Genomic DNA, 19,285 nt, shown 5'->3' on the forward strand with positions numbered 1-19,285 from the left:
ACTGAGGATCTATGATTCTATTCGATATCGTGAACATGGAAAGAGCTATATTAATATGTATGGACATCTTTGTTTAGAATGACGTATACTTTCTAGTTTGGCTTCGGACGTGTTTTCAGCTACATGAATGAGGTGACCTCTCAAATATCAAACGAATAACGTATTTCTGAAAGCAACGTGACTAACTTAATCTTCCTTCAAATGTCACGACACATGTGCGTCTCTTTCCGTTAATTTTTAAATCATATATACGGAAGACAAATTAATCACCTTTACGTTCTCCAGTTTCTAACTCGATCTTCTTTTATTCTATTGTAGTACTTGAAATTGGTACAAGTGATTAATGTTCAAGAAAACTAACATTAATTCCTCCTCTGTAAAGGTTCAATAAGAAACCAGTTCAAACAAGATTAAAAGATTTGATTGAGTACTAGTCGGTCTGAGAAATCGTGTGTGTGGCGTGGAGTAAATGAGAAAACAGTTCCGAAAAACTAGATAAGATTCAAACTATAACAGCAAGTTAACGAAACCAAATGGTCATGATCTTGAGGATGATTTAAACAAGAATGCCAAAAGTACATCATGTCCGAAGTTTGTTTGTATAAAAATGCCGATAAGTCTATATCATGTCAAAATAGAATTAGAGTAAAGTGGAAATAGGATTCCACTCAATGAATCTTGAAACAATACATGACGTACAACAAAAAAAACCTGGATGGTTCAATCAAAATTCATTGGTATTTTGTCTAAGCAATTATAGATGAATTTACAATTCTGATACGAACTTTACAAATATAATCAGTATCGTGTCTTTCATTGACACTATAAAAAAATTTCTTTACAAATATTACTGGTATCCTGTCTTTTGTCTTTCAAAGGTTGTGAAACGGACAACAACTTGAATCACCTCTGTCTTCAACATTAAAACCATCTTCACCACTCTCAAAGCCTTCTTCATTCAGGTCAAAACCTTCTTCATTCAGGTCAAAACCACCAACACCACCAATGCCACATTCACCACAAGTGCTTTCTCTCGTTGTTTATCGTTGCACAAGTCTTCACCATCACACCCCCTTCATCATCGAAACCACCAGCACCTCTACAACCACAACCCCAATTGGTACTAGTTGTTTATCGTTCTCATCATTTTTTGTTTCCTCGTCGTCTTCATCTATTATAACTGAACGAAATAAACAACCCCAACAAACACTATGGTAAATCGTTGATTCGATTGACAAAATTCTTTAAACAAAATATTATCATTCTCATTAAATAAAATCTTTGACAGTCTATATAAACGAAACAAGATTTTCCTAAACTTTTTTTTCAAAAAAAACATAGTCCCCCACATAAGAAACAAAGAAAAGGATTATCTTACAAAAAACATAAGAATTGCCAAAACAAAGACTGATAACATAAGAGGGGGCAAGGAATCGAGAAGGATAATAGAGAAAGGGGGTGGAGTTAAAGAAAGCTAAATTGTATTCTAGTGAAGACTTCTAGTCCTTGTATTTATAATGATGGACTGAGAAAACCCTAAGAGAGCTGGACTAGAGGATAAGGTAAAAACTAAAAACAGATTTTCTTATTGAGGAAACTTAATCTTAGAGAATAAAATAGGGATTTCTTCATTAATTTCTAAAGAATAAAATGAGGGTTTCACAAGTGCATACATGGAAAATTCACTTTCTTTACCGGAAAGTCCACGAGGATGATTTAAACAATACCATTCGAAATTAATAACATATTCTCCTAGAGGAAACTTAATCTTAAGGAATAATGATAGGGAATCCTCTATTAAGAATATATAAACATGGAGATTTCACCATTAAATACATGGGCATATTCACATTTTTTAGCAAAATACTTGGAAACAAATTTAAGGGAATACTAAACAGAATCACATGGATACAGGAATTATTACAAAGCAATTTGTCTTGTGAAGAAAATAATAGTTTTACTGTCTATATGCATCATTATCACTAAAAGACAAAGTTTTTTTTAAAATTTGACTTTGATTAGGACCGTTCTTTTACCGTTTGACTCATCGAGTCAAGAAATTTGTCAAAAATCTTTTGTACTAGTTTGCCTAATTTTTACCGTCTATAAGCATAGAAAGGCCTATGGAGCAGATAGAGATAACATTCATGCAACCATCAAAGATAGTAGTAGTTTGCCTAATTTTTTATATTGTGCAGCGTTAAATGATTTATAATGTATCAACATATGACTTGAGTATAGTGAATATTTAACTACTAAATTTTATTTATAGAATATTACACTATCCATTATAAAGAATTTATTACGAGGTAGAATCAAATTTTCCTACTGACTAATTTAAAACGTTGATCAAAACATATACTAAAGTGTAAAAATTGGATACTTATTTCTTACCTCTACCATCCATTCTCGGATAAAAAAAAAAGTTGTCTTGTCTCAAAAGTTAAAGCAGATACTATCTATTATAAAGAATTTATTACAAGGTAGAATCAATTTTTCCGCTACCATCCATTCTCTCATAAAAAAAAAGTGTCGTGTCTTAGTAATTAAAGCAGATGCTATCCATTATAAAGAATTTATTACGAGGTCGAATCAAATTTTCCTACTAACTGATTTAAAACGTTGATCAAAACATTTACTAAAGTGTGAAAATTGGATATTTATGTCTTACCGCTACCATCCATTCTCTGAAAAAAAATAGTTGTCTTGACTCAATAGCAACACATAACATCAAAACTTATTCTTAATCATGACTCGTGACTGTATCAAGAGGACTCCACTGTCTGTAACTACTAGAATTCATTAATATGTATGGAAATCATTTAGGATTACAAACTACGTACTCTCTAGTTGGATTTCAAACGCGATTTGAGCGACAAGAATAAGTCGATCTCTCAAATATAAAATAAAAAAGATGTATTTCCGAAACAACGTGACTAACTTGATCTTCCTTTAAATGTCATGACATATGCGTCTGTTTCAGTTAAGATATGTAACGCAAATTAATCACATTTATGTACTTGTTCTAATTTCCTATGTTGACCATAATGAAGAAAACGAACATTAATTAAAATAAATAGGCGTAGATTCATCCTTTCTGAGGTTCAAATACAAACTAATTCAAACAAAATCTAAAGATATAAAGAACAGTGGTATCCCAAGAATTTGATTGGATGCCCCCGTGCAGAATTTAAGGCCTTCTATTGGTAAAGTATAAGAGAATTTATATTTCAAATTAACGAATTTAAGTGGTCATGATGTCGCAGACAATTTAACAAGAATGTCGAAAATGCATCTATTTTCCTGCCAATTTTCTCAAGTTGAAAATTATTATGTTCGTACTTTTAAAAAAATAAAAGATCCATGGAGGTTAATTAAGAAGTAATATATGTGGAGAGACAACATGGCTCAAGCAATGAAAGTTTGTAACGGCGGAAAACATGGCCATGTTAGGGTTTTTTAATTTTTCTTAGATAGAACCTCAAACAAGTTAAAAACTAGAAAGTTTTTTTTGTAGAACAACATAATATGCCTATACCATATCAAAAAAAATTGAAGTAAGTGGAAATAGGATTTCATTTCAACAAAAAAACAGTGGATTCAAATGGTATTTCACTAAATGAACTTTTGAAACAAAAGATGACCAAAAAAGAAAAAGTTGGGTGGTCCAATCATAATTTGTTTTTATTTCGACCTAACATTTGTAAATGAGTTTACAATTCCAATTTGAATTTGCATGTCAACAGTTGGTAGCCCAAGTGGTTCCAAGGTGTTGACATAAACTCCAGAAGTCCCTGGAGGTCCCAGGTTCGAATCCCAGAGAAGGTGGAATCTTTGTTATTTGAATAGGGGTTATTAGGGTGTAAATAATGTTGTTGGGCTTTAGGCCATGTCTTGTTGGGCTATAGGCCCGGTTCGAATCCCAGAGAAGGTGGAATCTTTGTTATTTGAATAGGGGTTATTAGGGTGTAAATAATGTTGTTGGGCTTTAGGCCATGTCTTGTTGGGCTATAGGCCCGGTTCTGTTAGTGTTTGAGTGGGCGGTTATCGAGCTTATCACATCTATGATGTATCAAGTGCCAAATGTAACGACATACGTAGATCGTAGTCGACTTCCAAAAAAAAAAAAAAATTGAATTTGCATAACATAAAACCAACGGAGGTGAGTTTGTTGTCGTATTTGTTTTTGTTCTTTTTTATTTGACATATGTATTTCAGTGGGCCTCAGTGCTGAAACACATTGAAGAGGTCTGGTGTCGTCGCACCGCTCTTACCCTTTTAAAACGACCTTTATTTTTAATGATATTTTATGCAACAGAGAGAATGTAAAGTCTTTTTCTTATGACAATTGTTAATAAGTTTTCAATTATGAGAATTTACCCGACAGAAAAGAAAGTCTACAAATTATTGGTTATCCTTGTTTTTTTTTTTTTTTGAGAATTATTTATCCTTGTTGCTTTTTGGGTTTCAAACAAAAATTCCTAGGAATCTGCAAAAGCAATAAGTAAAAGATGAAAGGGAAATTTTAAAAGGCCTCCCCGTTTTTGTTAAAAGGCCTCCCCATGATTTCGTTGACTTAGTAAAAACCCTTTGACTTAGCTTGGTTAAAGGGCCCCCCTCTTTGAATGGGTGAAAAAAACCCCCTTTAAAGGTGTATTTCACTCACATTTTCTCTCCTCCATCTCATTTTCTCTCTCTGCCACATCATCATCTTCTCCGGTAGGTCGCCGGCCGGCCAAACTTCCGGCCGGCGACCTTCAAATTTTTTTTTTATTCTCTCTCTTTTCTCTCTCTCTCCAAAAAAAAATTTTTTTTTTTTAACTCTCTCTCTCTATAGATCTAGAGAGAGAGAGTGCAGCCATTGAAGGTCTGCGAACAGACCTTCAATGGATCTGTTCGCAGACCTCCAAAGGGTCTGCGAACAGACCCTTTGAAGGTCTGTTCGCCGACCCATTAGAGGTCTGCGAACAGAGCTTTTGAAGGTCTGTTCGCAGACCTCTAATGGGTCTGCGAGCAGATCTGGATCTGCTCTCTCTCTCTCTCTAGATCTCTAGAGAGAGAGAGAGTTAAAAAAAAAAAAAAAAATTTGAAGGTCGCCGGCCGGAAGTTTGGCCGGCCGGCGACCTACCGGAGAAGATGATGATGTGGCGTGGTCAACATCTCTGGTCTTGGGTTAAGTTTGACCTAACGGCGTTAACTTTGCCGTTAGGTCAAATATTGATGAAGGAGGTGCTCTTTTGTAGAGGGGGCCCTATAACCAAATGGGTTATAATGAGGGGCGCTTTTAGCGGGGAGGCCTTTTAACAAAAACGGGGGGGCCTTTTAAAATTTCCCAAGATGAAATAGTGCAGTATAAATAGTAGTATGAAAGGGAAATTTTTTTATACAATCTGTATTCGAAAATAAAAAATGAACATTAAACACAACTTCTCCAAATCGTGACATAAAATTTAGTTAATCAAATTTTACTTAGCAATTTTCAAGAGAACCTATAAAAAATATACTTTTACAAATAAGACTATCATCATATCTTTGATCGATTTGTAGATTATGACATGGAGTAAGTTTTGTCGCCTATTATGTTGAAATCGGTTCGAGCTAAGAGTAGCATCAACGTACTCTAGAAGGGGGCAACAAAACTAACTTCTGTCACTCAGCCTTCACCATCAATACCACCTGCACCACCGTAACCACCTTAACCACCACCATGACACTTCCCCAGTGTTTAAAGTTAATTTCTCCATCCATTCTAGTGCTCCACCTAAACGTAGAACATACAATGATAAAATCCTAAAATCCATATGGTAAATCGTTGATACAATAGAAATGATTTTTTGAAGATAAGACTATCATCCCAATAATCCAATTAGATAAAATGTTTTGATAGAAAACACTTTTATCCATTAAATGGGATTTTCCTAAAGCTCTAACAAACAAAACATAGTCCCCCACATGCAATAAGAAAACAGAAAGGTATAACCTTGAAAGAACCTATTAACAAATTGTCAAAACTAAAAGACTGGGAGCATTGGATAGAGCTAGGAGCGACAGATGAATAATAGAGAAAGTTGGTGGAGCTAGACATAGCTTAAAGGTACTCTAGTTGAGACTTCTAGGTCTAGTATTTATAATGACCTGATGAGGTGACCTTAAGAGAGGACAACATGATAAGATAAAAACTAATAAATCTTCTTATCGAGGAAACTTAATCTTGGAGATTTCACCGGTGAATACATTGACATATTCACATTTTGTTAGCAAAATACTTGGAACCAAATTTAAGGAAATCCTAACTAGGATCACATGGATATAGGATGATATACATAAAGAATTAATGAGATGATATCTACATAAAATGATATATGTTACATTTGATTTACTTCATACATTCTATCTCGAATTTTTAATAAGTAAGATCAGTAGACATAATTATATGTTTGTCACGTGAAAATTAATAGATTTACTGCCCATATACAATGTAGGTAAAATCTAGTTTCCACCCGGTTAACGAACATATAATGCAAATAATAGAACCATGCATTGACATCTATTGTTATTGTGGTAATTTACTCTCTCGCAAAAGAAAATGTCTTGTCTTAGTAATTAAAGTAGAAACTGGGGATCTAATCGAGATGGTAGACTTTGAAAGAGCAACAACTAACATCACAAATTATGCTTAATGATCATGACTGTATCAGGAGAACTCGAATCTCTCTTAGTACTACTGTAATTCATGATTAATATGTATGGACACTGTAATTCATGATTAATGTATGGACATCTTTTTAGAATTACAAATACTCTCTAGCTTGGTTTCAGTCGTGTTTTGAGCTACATGAATGAGGTGAGCTCTCAAATATAAAACGAAAAATGTATTTCCGAAAACAACTCGACTAACTTGGTATTATTTCAAGTGTCATGACGTATGTGCGTCTCTTTCATTAACTTTTATATACTACTAGATATAACCCGCGCCTTCGGCACGACTGTGATCATTGAGTATATAACAAATACCATGATTGAAATTGAAGTTCCGATAAAAATACTCAATTTTCTTCTCAATTTCTTCGGAGGAAACTACCGACTTTCATCGACAATGTATCATCACTTCTTCAAAAAATCACCAAAACCAGACAAATTTTGCACTTTTCTTGATAAGGAAGAGGTTCAATTGCAAAGAAAAGATCACATCATACGTGAGACACACAATAACAAAGCATAATTCGTTTGTCTTGTTAATTGTTTGTTTCCTTTTGTTAGCACTGCAAATTATCCAATAAAAAATTGTATTATGTCAAACACTATCCAGTACTTGGGCAACCCAGTGTTGATGCTCTTGGAAGGAATTGAAGCACGGTATTTTAGATTTTCGACAATTTCAACGAAATTTCTCTTTGTCCCAGCAAAAATGCGACCTTTAAGTAACTTCCCTAATTACTCTTTTTGGTACATCAATTCCTTCACTAAATTTCCTGCAGGGGGTAAAAAAAATGCGGGGAACCCATCAACATGCATTAGTATGACAAAAGGTATTATCGTTTTCATTTAACACATTTTCCCACAATAGAATAAGCTAAACTGGAATATGAAATGTCGAATATGACTTTATGCAATATTCACAACATGGTGCATTCATATGGATCAATGCCAATTCATCAAATGAGATTGTAAGCTAAGTAAAAAAAAAATATGAATCATCCGGAAGAATGATAGTCAGATGTCTCAAGAAGAATTTTCTTTGACTCATACACAATCTTATCGAATATTTTCACTTCCACTATCTATATGTCTCCATTGTCCATAATTTTGTGCTCATTCACGAACGAAAAAATGGAAAAGTATAAAATTATTTTGTCAAGTGAATCACCAGAAAAATGAGGACTAAAAACTTACAATCTCGGCATAGGATTGGACTTGTAGAAAGGTGTAAGTTTGCCTTCAAGAAAATCATTTGTGAATGCCTAATAGACTACATCGTAATTAAGATAAAAAAACATAATGGCAGGCAAAACCCAAGTGATGAAAATAAGTTGGTCTAAATAAGTAATAGGAATCCAACTTTTATATTATGATATGTGACTTCATTGTAGAAAAAGTACTTGTTTGCCATCTTTCCTTCGGGTATAAGAATAATCTATATGCAAATGAATTACATTATGAAATTTTTGAAGTTTAAATCAGAAATCAAAGTGAAAAATTCAAGAGAAAAAACACACTGAGATGGTCTACCTTGACGCTAAAAAAAACCTGAATGTGGTATCCCTACAACTCCATCGTCGAGTTTGACGCGAACATAGATAACCTGCAATTATAAAATAATTCCAAAATGAAAATTCACTCGAGAATTTTAATTATCAAAGCTTCAAAGACCTTCTTTCAACCATTCAAAATGTTGAAAAGAAAAATATGATTATATGTCAGTACATGTTTCGTATTGCATTCTCAAAAATCATTCGTGCAATTTCCTTAGTAAACCGAGTAACTAAGGGAAGTTTGTTGAGCGAAACAGGTCCGGTATTTCAAGCTCGGTAGATATACCACCTATTCAATAAAAATAAAATTCAAGAACATAACCAGTTATTCAATTAATGGCCATGAAGCACTGAAGAAAATTCAGATTATTGATCCATTGTTGGTTTAAATATATAGAAGTAAATACAGATAGTGTCATTTGTAATTGCCAACCATAAAAGAGAGGTAACTTATTGAAGAATTCGTCCTTGGAGATTTTTGCAAAATTTAAAAGTGAAAGTACACCATAAAAAAACCCACACAAAACCATTATTAACTTTGCTCTTTAGATAGAGAAAACTTTATAGAGAGAGATAGAAAATGTAACAACCTCAAAAAGAAGCTTCCCCATCACAAATCGAGATAAAGACTCTCACTAAATGTTCATCTCCTAATGGTGGATTGATAATGGACTTTGAGGATCTCTTCTGAGTCTGGGCTTTATAGAGAGGGTCTGGTGGAAGAATGGATTAGGAGGAAGAGATGGTAACGGCAGGAAGGGGAATGGATGCATCGATTTTTTGGGGGAAGAATCCCATGTTCTTCTAATCAATTTTTCCAATTAAGGGCAGTTAATTTCTTTTCATTAAAATTTAACCCCACCTTCCATATTCTAACGGCAGAGGATTAAACATGGGATTCATTTTAGTATTGCCATGATTGGAAACGGTTGTAAGCAATAAGATAGTAGTAATGCCATGATTTTGACCGTCCAAGTCTACATCAAATTTGTTACTCAAATCTTAATAAATTATATTGCAACTTAATTAGCATTAGGATCACCATATTCCATGGCATTAAAAGGTCCATTAATTTTTGCATGAAGTGTGGATTGGAAACGGTCATAAGCAAAAAGATAGTAGTAATGCCATGATTTTGACCGTCCAATAGAATAGTTATAACTAATTAAACATCTAATGTCATTAGCAATAAATTAGAGTTACCTAAGGAAGGCCATGATTTATCATGATATAAGCGAACGACCAAGATTTATCATGGGTTTGTCCTAGTCAGCACGTTTCAACCTATTTTATTATATAGACTAGGTATAGCCCGTGCCTTCGGCACGACGCCAAATCGCATTCATATTAAAATAAAATAAATTTGTTTTCTCGAAATTTAGAAGAACAATTACATCAACAAATTTATTTTGATAGATGCAATTAAAGAAAACCTCTTTAAAAGAAACACACCCTAAATATGAACCAAATCTAAAACAAAAGCAAGAGGCTATTAAATGTCAGTAACGCCCACATATATGAGAAGTAGTAAATTTGGAGATGTTCTCCAACTTAGTTCATCAATTCTCAACATGGAAGCTGATATATATGGTCTGTAGAGGAGAGTAAGAGAGAAGATGAAGACGGTGGGGAAAATGTTTAAGATGATAACCGAAGATTTGAAGACATTTGGTTCTTCGCGTGCAAGCAAAAGTACACAATTGTGTAGGGCATTTGATCTGTTCGGGTACCCTGTCAGGTAGAAATTGGTCGGCAAAACGTTCCAGTCACTCAGTTAAAGGTCTTTGCCTATGTCCTGAACACTAACTACAGGCCTGACATGCTGGGTGCACCTGTGTCTTGTAGCGGGTATCGGTTGTCCCTTAGGGGATGGGACCATCTTAATCGCGGCTATCTGATCTTCTTTGCCAACCTTTACCGATCAAATTCTAGTGCATTCTAAGAAGCAAGAGTTGTTAACGTTATATCTATAAAAGAAAATAACATAGTTGATCAAAGAAACTGTTAAATGAAATCCAAGCAGAATATCAAACAAAAGGAAATTCCTTACATTATTAGGCTTCAAACACCAAAACATAACAACTATATGTTAGCTTAAGAGACAAAAAAATAGAGAAGAGAATGTAACCCCTCCGTTTAATTAGGAAATGATACGAGAAAGAAACTCGGGATATATCAAGTTAAAGAGGTTAACTTTTTTTACTGTTCTTGAAGGAACAAATAAAGACTCATCTCAAAGCATAATAACAATAATATAGTCAACGTTCATTGAAGAAGATTAAAACAAAAAACACAATTTAAATGTCGCATTTTGATGATATACACATTCAAACAAAAAACACTTAACAAATATATAATAAGATTTTATCTCTCTTTCTTTTTTCCATTAGCTAATGAAAGCTTCAAGTAAAAAACTAAGCTCATTCATATCATCAACAAGAACAAAACCATTCAGAAAAAATATGTTAGAATAACATATAAGGAAAAGATAAACTACGAAATTAAGCACAGATACTCCCAAACACTTCCTTTCTCGACTAATTTATATAAGAACAATATACCATACGAAATTTGTGTATCACACACAATACCTACCTGCGTCTTCTAACCATTTCAAATGTTCTTAATCAATTGTGGGTTGAAAGAGAGAGAAAGAAGTTACATGTGGGCTACAAATAACATGTTGAAGTAAATGAAATGAATGTGGAAGCTTATGGAAACAATGGATAAAAGAGAATAGATCTTTCAAATAAATGTCCTGGTGTTTGGTATAAGAAATCCAAACATATTTGATTAGGTATGCATCTATATAATAAAACAGGTTGAAAAGTGCTGACTGAGACAAACATTGGAGATAAATCCGTTCGTCCGTCTCATATCAACACCGATATCAACCGTTAGATAACTTCCATTATAATGAACGTTATTGTTAGTATTAATATCACTTTTCAAATAAACCGTTGGATCAACCATTATAACAACCGTTGGATTAGCCGTTCAGCGTAATTGTTAGTATTAATATCACGTTTTAAATCAACCGTTGGATCAGCCGTTAAAACAACCGTTGGATCATGTCAGGGCGCCTTGAGTGGAATTTGACGATGCCCAGAGCAATATTTCAGGGCGCCCAAAGTACTATGTAGCTAATTTGTTCATTTCCCCCAAATCCCTCACTCACATATCTCACAAATTCCATCTCCTTCGTCTGTTCATCTCCCCCGATCCTTCTCCTCTCAATCTCTAACGTATATCTCCTTCAATTACAGTTATCCCTTAATTCAATCATCCGATCGTTACAAATTTAGTAATCCCTTAATTCAATCATCCGATTGTTACAAAATTAAATTTAGGAATTATTCATCCCTTGATTCAATCACCCAAGTCCCTATAAATAACTCACTCATCATCTAATTGGTATAATCTAATTCAGAGCTGCTTTGTTAAGGTGAGTTCCTCACTTCCTCTTTGTTCTTTTTCTTAAGGTTTTCCTATTATATAGATTCTAGAGTTTGTTTTTAACAACTGTATATAGATTCTAGAGTTTGTTTTTCCTGTGTAAAGAGGAGGGAGAGTGATCTAATTAGTTCCTCACTATAGTAGTGGCAATACGTATAGTGCAAGAGACATAGATAGGTTTGATAGTTTTTTCTTTGGTAGTTTTTTCTATTATATAGATTGTTAGGTTTGAAGAATACACCAGTTGCTTTCTTATGGTATTGTTTAAACAGGTTTGATATGTTTTTTTAGTTAACTTATACTGTTGATGTTTTTTATATAGGTTTGGAGAAGAAGAACCTCATGCTATCTTAAGGTGAGTTCCTCAATTCCTCTCTGTCCTTTTTTTATTAAGATTGAAAGGTTTTTCTATTATATAGATTGCTTTATGTTGTTTCTCCTTCTTTATGAATGATTTATTTGTGAATAATTTTTCATTTCTTACATATATTTTCATTTACAACCCATATATTTCCATCTGTCTGTTGATGTTAAAATGTTTATGACAACCATAAGTAACCCACTCAAGAAAATCAGAATAGTTATCATGGTGTTTGACAAAATGCCTCAACTAGAATGTGAAAAATAGGTACTCCTTAAGATGCTTGAAGAAGAAAATAATAATCGAAATGTTTTTGAAATTATAAGAGGAGAATCCACAACAAGTCCTAAACATCTTCACAGTTGCGCTCAAACTGAATAACATAGATTGTTAGGTTTGAAAATCATGTGCAAGAGAGTTCCTGACTTCCTCTCTGTCCTGTTTTTATTAGTAGTTGTAATATGTATGTATCATATAGATGTGTATATACAAGAGACAAAGATAGATATGTATACATATGTCAATTCCTCACTATCTATAGATGTGTATACAAGAGACAGATGGATGTGTGAATATGATTACCATTAATGAAAATCATGCTATAGACTAATTCCTCACTATATCATTTCAATTACAAGAGACACGGATAGATATATTTAAAACCAATTATATTATTGTTCTTCTTCTCTGTCCTGTTTTTATTAGTAGTTGTAATATGTATGTATCATATAGATGTGTATATACTAATAGATAATATTGTAAATGAGGTGTGTGAGTTGTACTGGATCAAGAAGAGAAGTAGGGGAATATAACCCATGTGGTTGTTAGGAAAGTTGTTAGTTGTTAAGTTTCGGTTATAAGTTAGTTAGGAAGTTGTTAGTTGTTGTTTTTCTGTTTTCTTTCTTCCTATATAACTGTGTAATCTTCATTCCATTATTCAATGAGAAAGGTTTACAACTATGGTATCAGAGCTATGATCCTCAAGTTTTTACGAATCATCATATTCTAATCAAAGCTTTCTCTCACTAGAATTTCTTCATCTTCATCTTCATCCTCTTCATCTTCTTCAAATCTGCAACTTTCTTTCTAATCAAAGCTTTCTCTCACTAGAATTTCTTCGTCTTCTTCAAATCTGCAACTTTCTTTTCTGAATTCAATGGAATCAAGTAAAATAATTTCTCTCTCTATCAACTCCATGGGAAATGCGATCCCGATCAAACTCCAACCAGATAATTATCTAGCCTGGAAGTCAATGTTTCTCCCAATTCTAAAGAAATACAAGGTGCTAGGCTTAATAGATGGAACCAGACCTTGTCCTGACAAATTTCTTGATGCAGATATCATCAATCAAGAGTATATTGACTGGATCGATGAGGATCAAACTCTTCTGATCTGGATCAATTCGACTCTCTCAGAATCAGTGGTTCCTTATGTAGTTGGTACAACTACATCTGCTGAACTTTGGCATAGTCTTGAAGAATCATTTGGTGCGTCTTCAACAGCTCATGTTCTTCAACTTGAAAGACAACTAAGAGATTGCAAGAAAGATAATGATACCATTCCAGAATTCCTTGCAAAGATCAAAAGAATTTGTGATAGTCTTGCTGCTGCTGGAAGTCCTGCTTCCTCTAAGGAAGTCATTGTGAGTATTTTAAGTGGATTACCTTCTGAATTTGATGCCTTTTCTACTTCCATACGAATTAGACATCCTCCTGTTATAATTAATGAATTACACAATCTACTGTTAAGTGAGGAAATCACTCTAAGTGATAAGATGAAGAAGATGACTGTGTCTTCTGATCATAGTGTTCTAATGGCATCTAATTCTCAAATTAAGAACAAGTCTGCTAATTCTTATCAAGGAAACTCTACAAATCAGAATTTCTCTAATCGAAATCAAGTGAATAATCAAAGTTCAGGAAGAGGTTACAACTCCTTTAGAGGAAGAGGAGGCAACTCAAGTCAAAGAGGCAATTTCAATCGAACTAATCATCAAATTTCTAATTCTTCCAACAATAGTCGACCTGTGTGCCAAATTTGTCACAAAGTTGGACACACAGCCTTGGAGTGTTATCATAGAATCAATTTCTCTTATCAAGGAAGGACTCCACCATCTAACATTGCTGCTATGCTTGCCTCAGCTAATGTATTTGGTCACAATCCATGGTTTGCTGACTCAGGAGCAACTAATCATATAACTCCTGATCTATCTCAATTAACTTCTTCTTCTGATTTTAATGGTAGAGAGAGAATCACCACTGCTAATGGCCAAGGTATGGATATTACTCACACAGGATATACTTCATTCATTAAACATAATAGAAAGTTTAATCTTCTCAATGTACTTAGAGTACCAGATGCCTCTCACAATCTCTTATCAGTTCATAAGTTTACAACTGATAATAATTGCTCATTGACATTTGATCCATTTGGGTATTATGTGAAGGACCTCAACTCGACCAAGACTCTTTTCCAAGGGCCAACTGAGGGTGGTCTCTATCCAATTTCACTTTCTTCAAACAACTCAAGCTTAGCTCAAGCCCTTTCAACTCAGTGCTCACAAGATCATCTGTGGCACAAGAGACTTGGACATCCATCTTTCCAATCTCTTCAAAGACTCAAGCCCTTCATCCTCCCAAATAGTGCTTCTATGAAGCCTATCTTTTGTAATGATTGCCAGACAGGTCGAAGCAAGAAGCTTCCCTTTACTATTTCTGTTTCTAGTTCCTCTAAACCACTTGAATTACTTCATGTTGACCTTTGGGGTCCAGCACCTGTACCATCTGTTAGTGGCTATAGATACTATGCTAATATCATAGATGATTACACAAAGTATTGTTGGTTATTACCTTTACAATATAAGTCTGATTTTAGAAATGCATTTGCTAAGTTCAAAATAACTATAGAAAATCAATTATCTTGCTCTATCAAAACTCTTAGATCTGATGGAGGTGGAGAGTTTTTACATTCTTCTTTCAAGGAATTACTTCATTCCTCTGGGATCATACACCAAATGTCATGCCCACATACACCTGAGCAAAATGGAATTGCTGAATCAAAGCATAAGCATCTACTTGATGTAGCTCGAACCCTGCTCATTCAATCTCATCTACCTCATAACTACTGGTTAGAATCTCTTTTTACAGCTAATTACCTAATCAACAGACTTCCAACTCGATCTTTGAATTTTGATACACCTTTTCAAAGGTTATTTCATCTTTCTCCTGACTATAAATTTCTCAAAGTGTTTGGTTGTTCATGTTTTCCCTGGCTTAAACCATACTCTAGTAATAAGCTCTCTCCTAGAAGCAAGGAATGTGTGTTTATAGGGTATACTCAAGATCACAAAGGCTATAAATGTCTTGACATCTCAACTGGTCGAGTGTATGTTTCAAGACATGTTGTTTTCAATGAACAATACTTTCCCTGCTCATCTATTTCTCCTCCTAAACCATTACCTTCTCATTCTTCTCTATACCCATCTCTTGTACCTTCTTCTCTTATTTTACAAACACCAACACCAGCTTCTGTACACCCACAAGTACCTGAACCCACTTCCCCAATTCATGACCCAATATCTCCCACAATTGAGACTCTCAATCCATCTCCTGCACCTATCTCTCCATTATCAACACCACCTACCTCATCTCCTGCACCTGTTCCACTATCAACTGAGCCTGCTCCAACCCTTAATCAACATCCTATGCAAACTAGATCAAAATCTGGGATTTTTAAACCAAAATCCATGCTTCTTACAACTAGACATCCCATTTCTCCTTTACTTCTTGCACAAACTCTCCCTTCCACTCCAACTTGTTTCTCTCAGGCTAATAAAGACCCTAAATGGAGATTGGCAATGAGTGAGGAATTCTCAGCTCTTCAAAGAGCTGGTACTTGGTCTTTAGTCCCTCCTCAACCCAATCAAAATGTGGTAGGATGTAAATGGGTCTACAAGATTAAACAAAATTCAGATGGTTCGATTGAAAGATATAAGGCCAGATTGGTTGCTAAGGGGTTTCACCAACAGGAAGGTATTGATTTTCAAGACACATTCAGTCCAGTGGCAAAACCAACAACAATTAGAGTTCTATTGACATTAGCTGTCCAAAATAACTGGGATATGAGGCAATTAGATGTAAGTAATGCCTTTCTTCATGGCAATTTGAAAGAAACAGTCTACATGACCCAACCTACTGGTTTTCAAGATCCATCTCGACCAGACTTTGTGTGTAAACTTCACAAATCCCTTTATGGGTTGAAACAAGCTCCAAGAGCTTGGTATGAGGAATTGGTTGATTCCTTACTTAGTCTAGGTTTTCAAAAATCTGCTGCTGATTCTTCTCTTTTCATCTATCAAAATGGTAACCAATTGGCTTATATGCTTGTCTATGTTGATGATATTTTGGTCACTGGTACTTCCTCCACCTTATGTCACCATCTCATCTCTGCTCTAAGCAGTAAGTTCTCCATGAAGGATCTTGGTCCTTTACACTACTTCTTGGGTCTTGAAGCTATTAGAGACTCTCATGGTTTATATCTCTCACAGTCTAAATACATATTAGATCTCTTAGACAAAACCAACATGTCAGGGGCCAAACCTTGCTCTACTCCTCTTGCTGCTAAGGTCAAACTTCTTCCAGAGGAAGGTGCACCTCTCTCTGATCCAACAATTTATAGGAGCATTGTAGGTGCTCTTCAATACCTTACTTGGACCAGACCTGATATTAATTTTGCTGTGAGCCAAGTGTGCCAATTTATGCACAAACCCACTGAAGTTCATCTTAATGCAGCTAAGAGAATTTTAAGATATCTTAAAGGAACCATTGATCATGGAATTCGAATTTCTAAGTCACCTTCCTTTGATCTCAAGGCCTTTGCTGATGCTGATTGGGCTGGAAGTCCATCTGACAGTCGATCAATGGGTGGTTTCATCATTTTTCTTGCTGGAAATCCCATCAGCTGGTCTGCTAAGAAGCAGCCCACAGTGTCAAGGTCTTCCACAGAGGCTGAGTATCGTGCTCTAGCACATTCAGCTGCAGAAGTTGTATGGGTATGCTCCCTCTTAAAAGAACTACATTGTTCTCTCTCCACTCAACCTACTTTATATTGTGACAACATTTCAGCTCTTGCTCTAGCCTCTAATCCAGTGTTTCACTCTAAAATCAAACACTTAGCTTTGGATTTTCACTTTATAAGGGAATTGGTTACATCTCGGCTACTTGGTCTTCAATACATATCCACCATTGATCAACCTGCTGATACACTTACTAAGTCACTACCTGGTCCTCGTTTTCACTCTCTCAAGTCCAAATTGAAAGTTTGTGCTTCACCAACTATCAATTTGAAGGGGGGTAATAGATAATATTGTAAATGAGGTGTGTGAGTTGTACTGGATCAAGAAGAGAAGTAGGGGAATATAACCCATGTGGTTGTTAGGAAAGTTGTTAGTTGTTAAGTTTCGGTTATAAGTTAGTTAGGAAGTTGTTAGTTGTTGTTTTTCTGTTTTCTTTCTTCCTATATAACTGTGTAATCTTCATTCCATTATTCAATGAGAAAGGTTTACAACTATATACAAGAGACAAAGATAGATGTGTATACATATGTTAATTCCTCACTATCTATAGATGTGTATACAAGAGACAGATGGATGTGTGAATATGATTACCATTAATGAAAATCATGCTATAGGTTAATTTCTCACTATATCATTTCAATTACAAGAGACACGGATAGATGTGTGTATTTTCTTGCGTTTCAGATTCTTTACATATGAATATTGAGCACAAGAGGTGTACCCTGTCTTCAATAATAGGACCTCTATTAATAATCATGTTGCTTTCAGCTAAACTCATTGGTTGTATGTGGTATGATCATACAACTATTTTTGGCAGAGGAGATCGTGAAGGTGTTGAAAATCCCAAAGGGCAAGGAAAAGCCTTCTTCAACCCTTAAAAGAGTTAGATGTTTTTTTGAAAAAAAAATTGGAGTAAGAGCTATAATTTCTCTAAGTTGAGTCTGGCTATAAATAAACTTTGATGGTAGAGACAACTTGGTTCCTATATTTCTTCAGTTGGTTTCTGCATTAAGTACAAGAAATATGATTTTAAATCAATATCCTTTCGTTGTTGTGAATTAAGTAGATTTTCTTGCCTTTATGCTAAAGGATGCATGTTCACAAAAGTTTTTTGTCTTGCATATTGTGACTGTAGGAAGAATACAAAAGTTTTTTGGAACCATCCAGTTACAAGTTCTTGGACTATTTGGAAGTGGAGGAACTCAACCATTTTCAATGGGAAGAAAGTGGATGCAAGAGTGATTATTTTTCTCAGGATAAATAATCTTTGTATTTGTTCGAGAAAAAGACCTTGCCCTTTAAAAATTTGTGTATTAATTTCATGTATGGATGCCACTATAACTTTGTGTAATGACTACATCTTTTTTTTTTTGTTAAAACTTTGTAATGACTACATCTTAGTAACATTGTTGTGGAAGCCAAAGCAAACTGTCTTAAAAAAAATTTGTTTAAGCTTAATGTAAAACTACTTGGTGATTTGTATACAACATTTATTTGCAGTAAAGAACAACACAAGAAATATTTGCTAGAGCTGCAACCTTGTGAATTGTTAATGTTATAGGCTTACACATCATTTGGTACACGCATATATTTTTATGATCTCCAAAGCTGATTGAGCACCGAACTCTTTTTAGAAGGTTATTATTTGGTCAATAGATCAGGCTACCATACGTATTACCTCAGTACTTAATTTTTTTACATCTTGAAAAATATGAAAAAATTTAGGTTTCTCATTTTTCCCGTGCGATACATTATGTGATTAATGATTTTATTCGTACGAGTTGGAATAGTTTAAGAAACAACAATTGCAATATACGAATACCAATAAAATTACTCGACTTCCATTCCTGCTAAATAGTTAATAGCGCACCTAAGAAGTTTTACCGTGCCGAAGGCACGGGCTATACCTAGTAAGGAGATAAGTTAGAAAGTGGATTGGAGTTTTTTTTGTTGAAATAAGTGGATTGGAGGTTGATCAGACAAAACCCCTCTTGATGATAAAAGTTGAACTTAATGATGATGAAGTGAACATACTTGTATAACAAATAAGAGGCATATTGAGAAAGGCTTCTGACACAATGAATAAGTGGAAGCTTTAAGCAATAAGTGTACCTACGCACCTACGCTACGCTGAGTAAATTG

At 34.5% G+C, this 19,285-nt stretch overlaps 2 long non-coding RNA genes across 2 annotated transcripts; one reads left to right on the forward strand and one right to left on the reverse strand.

Annotated features, from left to right (window-relative positions):
• Nucleotides 1-7,030: 7,030 nt before the first annotated feature.
• LOC147533961 (uncharacterized) lies at nucleotides 7,031-9,070 on the reverse strand. Its single transcript, XR_015228307.1, has 3 exons — nucleotides 8,843-9,070; nucleotides 8,217-8,302; nucleotides 7,031-7,472 (listed from the first exon to the last, which is right to left on the reverse strand). It is a non-coding gene; the product is annotated as an uncharacterized LOC147533961 (long non-coding RNA).
• Nucleotides 9,071-11,408: 2,338 nt separating this feature from the next.
• On the forward strand, nucleotides 11,409-18,500 carry LOC147533962 (uncharacterized). Its single transcript, XR_015227983.1, has 3 exons — nucleotides 11,409-11,697; nucleotides 12,031-12,063; nucleotides 18,279-18,500. It is a non-coding gene; the product is annotated as an uncharacterized LOC147533962 (long non-coding RNA).
• The last annotated feature ends 785 nt before the right edge of the window (nucleotides 18,501-19,285 follow it).

The sequence above is a fragment of the Eschscholzia californica genome, unplaced genomic scaffold (assembly GCF_041429995.1).
Source record: "Eschscholzia californica isolate CP2 unplaced genomic scaffold, dmEscCali1.0.p SCAF_6, whole genome shotgun sequence".
NCBI lineage: Eukaryota > Viridiplantae > Streptophyta > Magnoliopsida > Ranunculales > Papaveraceae > Eschscholzia > Eschscholzia californica.